Source organism: Colobus angolensis, unplaced genomic scaffold, assembly GCF_000951035.1.
Source record: "Colobus angolensis palliatus isolate OR3802 unplaced genomic scaffold, Cang.pa_1.0 Scaffold13, whole genome shotgun sequence".
Taxonomy (NCBI): domain Eukaryota; kingdom Metazoa; phylum Chordata; class Mammalia; order Primates; family Cercopithecidae; genus Colobus; species Colobus angolensis.
The window spans coordinates 6,412,197-6,418,196 of NW_012114252.1; the positions used below are offsets into that span (position 1 = coordinate 6,412,197).

Genomic DNA, 6,000 nt, shown 5'->3' on the forward strand with positions numbered 1-6,000 from the left:
ATATATTATGTGCAACAATTTTATACTTGTTTAGACTTTCACATTAAGCCTTCTTTCAAAAACAATTCCTTCCACTTGTGTTTTTCATATCCCAACATAAAATTGTATTAAAATCATTCTCCATAAACCACTTAAGAGAGATGAATATTTATCTTAATTATCAGCAGTAAATGAGGCCCTCTCCACCTCCCCTCTCAATTTAAAGGCTTGGATATAAGGAAAATAAAACGGCTTATAAAAATTAAATTATAAAATCAACATCTTAGAAATCAAGTTCTAATCCACTATACAAGCTGGAGAAAACATATAAACTGCTGTTTAGAGGCATGTGGTGGGGGGAGGAACCACCAATCAAGAAGTGAGGCGTTATGGTCCTCGAAAGCAGAAAGCATAAGCAGCAAGCGCCACATTCACCTATACTTCATCCCTGGGTCCCCAGATTGCATCCTGGAGGAATACTGAGTTGGAAAGCAGAAGTCAAAGCACGGGCCACCAAAGTGTTGAGATTTGAGGGCAGGTTGCAGGGTGAGAGGGTAGGAGAGAAGGAAACTGCAGGACACCAGAAAATTATCCATACAAATTCCTCTCAAGTCATTTGCTGACCCTTAACCTGCACATATATATATATATGATAACACCTCTACAAAAGCCAGAAGGAAAGAGAAACGGAGAGGTTGAAACCACAGCTATAAAATAGTATTGAGAAGAAAGAGACCAAAGTTCAAGTACTATACACTGTGGACTTTCATTTGAGACCCAGTAAGGCCAGATCCTATAAGACACAAAAATAGAAGAGCATTCACAAAGCCTAAAAACAAGCCTCAACAGAATGAAGTGAGCACCTGGTACTCAGGCTACCAGAACAAACCTTAGCTCTTTGCTTCTACAGCTTTTCATCAATTTCTGGCTCTCATTAAAAAAAAAAAAGGAATGCAAAGAGAAAAGGACCAAATACTGAAATCCAACAGGGGGGAAAAAAAGACAATAAAAAACCCCAAAGATTACTTAGACAAAGACTTTAAAATAACTATCATCAATATATTTTTTAAAAAGCACAAAAATTTATAGAAAGAAAAATTTTGACAGAACCAAAATCTATTAAAAAAGAATCAAGGAGATATTTAAGAATTTTAAAATATAATATTTGTAATTAAGAACTTTAAGAACTTATTGGGTGGGTTTAATTGCAGACTGTACACAGAAGAGACAGGGATTAGTAAACTAGATAACAGATCAACTGTTATAGTAACTAAAGTACAAAGAAAAGAACAAACAAACCAAACAGAGTGTGAGAGAGATTAGGAATATATGAAAAAGATCTAGCATATAGGTAACTAAAAATCCAAGAGAAAAGGAGAGAAAGACTGGAGCAAATAATACTTGAAGAAATTAGGAGGTTTCTACAGTAATCCAGATAATCCAGGTATGAGTTTATTGTGGACTGAACTAAGTCAGAGGCAGTGGCTTTAGAGAAAAGGTGACAGAATTAAGAGACACAGACAGATGGATGAATAAAACAGGAATTTAGGGTATATGTTACAATAGCTAAAAGAAACAATGTCTACATAAAGGAAGGCATAAAGACAAATCAATAAACAGATAAAAATTATAAAAAGAACCAAATAAAAATTCTGAAATTCAAAAGTATAATTGAAATAAATTAATGAGAGGAGCTCAACAGCATATTTGAACAGATAGAAGAAAGAATTAATGAATTTGACGGTAAGTAAATGAGCTTACGCAGTCTGAGGAAGAAAAGAGAAAGGAAGCTATGGGTGCAGAGGAGTCTAGCCCCACAGGGAAACAGGCCTTATCTTGACCCAAAGAAGGCTGAGGGTGAGAATCTGGCAGCTCTTTGGAAAGGGCAATCAGAACTCCCATTCCCAATGGAGCTCAGAATCATACAGAGCCTTCAAGCAGTGCCACTTTTCCTGACTAAAAGCAAGTGTGCCTAGATAGACAAAATAAGACTCTCAACTACAGTGCAACTAAACTCATGGTCTGAAGACTGTTAATAACCTGTAAGTACAGAAACTGAGATTAAGTGTTCAAAAACTTGCAGTAATTTGACATGGCCACAACATCTGAACATGTATCTGTCTCATTTCACTGAATATGGTATAGGCCAGCTTGGGGTTCACCAAACTCCTGTGGTGTGCCACATGTAGTACAAGATACATATTACAGCACTTTGGGAGGCTGAGGCGGGTGGATCATGAAGTCAGGAGTTTGAGACCAGCCTGGCCAACATAGTGAAACCTCGTCTCTACCAAAAATACAAAAATTAGCCAGGCATGGTAGCACATGCCTGTAGTGCCAACTACTCAGGAAGCTGAGGCAGGAGAATTGCTTGAACCCGGGAGGTAGAGGTTGTGGTGAGCCGAGATTGCACCATTGTACTCCAGCCTGGGCAATACAGCGAGACTTTTGTCTCCAAAAAAAAAAAGTTAGTCATAGGAGTAGGACACCATATTCACTGGTGACAGGTTAGGGGGATGTTCTTCTCTCACTATGGATAGTTGGAGAAATAATGCTCTAGCACTTAGTGAGGGCTATCTCTGAAAAACCACAGGAAAAAAAAAAGAAGAGAAAAAGAAATTTATAAAAAAAAAAAAACAAAGATATGATGGCCCCAGGCTTTCCTGGGGTCCAAGATGAAAGCATTATCCGTGGTCATCCTGACAAGATTTTGGCAAAAGATATACCCATCCCCTAGTATCTGCGGGGGGACAGGTTCCAGGACTCCCTGAGGATACCAAAATCTAAGAATATTCAAGTCTCTAACATAAAATGGCATAGTATTTGCATAGAACCTACTCACATCCTCCCATATACCTTAAATCACCTCTAGATTACATATAATGCCTAATACAATGTAAATGCTATGTAAATAGTTTTTATATTGTTTTAAAATTTGTATTTTTTATTGTTTTTCTTTTTTTGAGTATTTTCATTCCATGGTTAGTTGAATCCAGGAATGTGGAACCCTTGGATATGGAAGGCCAACTATATTTTACATCTATGATCTTATTGACACCTATTTACCAAGTCACAAGGAAAAAGTGAGTTTGTGAGTTTTTTCCCTTCTATGAAGATAATATGAAAATCATACCTTATGAGATTAGGAGACTGACATGTTTTAATTCACCCTAAAATTGTATTATTGTCACCAAGTCTACTCTTTGCAGCTAAACATGCTCACGTGGAAAAGAAAACCTCTGGAGATTGATCAAGAATGTCTACTACTTAGTAGTAAATATGCAGGGCAGGGTATCTACATGTAAGACAGCTATACAAAAACTATAATGAAAATATTCTGTGGTCCAAATGTCATGATGTCTTTTATAGAGTGACTCTTACTGAATGAGACAACGTTACGACAATATGTACCTAAAGAAATTATTATACTTTAAGTTTTTAAAATTTTAAAGATCTCTTATGATTATGATTCTTAACATTACTTTGGGTATATTTTCTGTCATTTTAAATTGGCTTATAAAAAGTTGACTGCTACAATAGTGAATGAACACATTATATGTGAAATTTCAACACTAAAGCTGGCTGTGATAAAAGATAAATGACACTGTTACCAACAAAGTGCAAAACAAAAGCAGAGTTTTGGTTAAATCCAGAAAACCTTGAATCTGTCTTTGTTCCCTTCATACTACTGTCTAAGTTTATGGAAATCTATGTGTGCATCACATACTTTAGTATTCCTTAAGAAAAATTTTGCAATGTCTTTTTCTTTTCAGAGAGTTGAAGGGCAAATGATGTTGACAAGGGAGACAGTCAGAACCTGCATACTTTGAATGCAATACCAGGGCACTAGTGCCAAGAGTTACAAAAGAAGAAGAGCCTTTTAACTTTGGTGGGAGCGCAGAAGGGAGGATCAAAACTGTAATGTGAACACATTATTAAGATCATATAATGGAAAAGGGGAAAACTGGTTTAAAGAGATGAAATAAAGGTAGAAGTTAATTAGAACTACTAACATAAATATATGCCCTTTTAAAATAAGAAAATTGTTTCTTGCTCTGTCTTCACTCTTTTCTACTCTGAGTATTTTATGTGAAACAATATGAAGTGCACATCTAATGCCCAGATTTTGGTTGTTAGCACTATTTTCTACAGAAAAAAACTTGGTGAATAGGCAGTTCCACATTTGAAAAAAAACAATCAAGATGATCTATAAGACACCTTGTCAGAAGGGGGTAGTGTTTAAAGAATAAAGAGGTCAGTTTGAAGGGAAGGCTGCCAGGGACCATGTGCTGATTATTTCATCATCTAAAAGAAAATAGTTACTATAGTTAAAAAGAACGTTTAGTGTTTGTGAGAGTCCCTAAGCATGATGCTCCAAAGGAAATGTTTCAGAGATAAGTCAAATATACTACAGGTTGAGCATCCTTAATCTGAATATCCAGAACGTTCCAAAATCTGAAACTTTTTGAGTGCTCACATGATGCTCCAAGTAGAAAATTCCACACCTGATACCTTTGTTTTCTGATGGCTCAAGTACACAAACTTAGTTTCATACACATAATTTTAAAAAATGTCTAAAATTACCTTCAGGTTATGGGCATAAGGCATACATGAAACAAATAACTTTCATGTTTAGACTTGGGTCCTTTTTCCAAGATATCTCATTATGTACGTAAACCAAAAATAAAATTCTATGCCCCACAACAATCTGAATGGACTCCTCCTTTTGGCAAGGGCATTCCAAAGTTAACCTGAAAAACTAGCTCAGGCCATGATGGGAAGCGGGAGTCAGATATACCTCATTATTCCCTCCTTCCTTTTGGAATTCAGACACAGCTGACCAGCATTAATATTAAAGCAGATCTTAAGACTGATAGAATAGACACTGTAAGTGTGATTAGAAACATTCACAATCTATTCTTTCTGAAGCCTGCTACCTGAAGGCTTCATCTGCATGATAAAACTTCGGTCTCCACTACCCCTTATCTTAACCCAGACATTCCTTTCTATTGATTCCAGATAACAACTCAGCCAACTGCCAACTGGAAAATCTTTGAATCTGCCTATAACCTGGAGTCTTCAAGCACCTGCTTACAGTTTTCCTGCCTTTCCAGATGTACCAAACCAATGTACATCTTACATGTATCAATTGATGTCTTATGTCTCACTAAAATGTATAAAACCAAGTTGTAGCTGTTTGGATGAATGGAGGCAGGATGGCGCACTTCTGGGTTCTTCATCACCAACTTTTCCCGCGCGCACGAAAATGCAGCCGGTGCCGGGGACGGTGCAGACCAACCGGGCATGTGCCAGGTGACGTCAATCCGGAGAGACCAAAATTTACCTGGTCGCACCTGCGGAACGCCCCCCAACACGCCCATGCCCCGCCTATTGCCCTCCCACTCCTAGAAAAGCCGCTCCCGGCAGACGTGCGGCGCAGACTTCCCAGCCCCCACTCCTGTCAGGACTGTATTAGGAACTCCGTCCGAGAGCTTCACCGGGTGACTCTCTTGGCCTCCTTTGCCGGAGGCCGACAGACCTCACCCCCACACCTTCTTCCCTGAAGCCGGGTGACCAAAAAATAAATTTGCAGTTTTGCTCCTACCCTTGCCTACTCGCTGGTTCTTTTGTGTTCGCTCTGGTGGTCTTAGAAAAACAAATCAGTAGCTTGACCACCTCCCACATGTTTTCAGGATCTCCCGAGGGCTGTGTCATGGGTCACTGGTCACTCATATTTGGCTCCGAATGAATCTCTTCAAATATTTTACAGAATTTGACACTTCATCTACACATATATGCAAATATTCCAAAATGCAAAAAATTGAAATCTGAAACCCTTCTGGTCCCAAGCATTTTGGATAAGGGACACTCAACTTGTAATGTGTAACAGTTGTCCATGCCTGATGTCTTACAAGAAAGTAGAGGGCATAAAGAACAAATCACTGAATTACTTAAGAAATGTGAGGCCGGGCGCGGTGGCTCAAGCCTGTGATCCCAACACTTTGGGAGGCTGAGGCGGGC

General features: G+C 38.4%; 1 protein-coding gene across 1 annotated transcript in view; it reads right to left on the minus strand.

Moving 5' to 3' along the window:
- UGGT2 (UDP-glucose glycoprotein glucosyltransferase 2) overlaps positions 1-6,000 on the minus strand; it is a 249,095-nt gene that overhangs the window by 148,895 nt on the left and 94,200 nt on the right. The window lies entirely within an intron of this gene.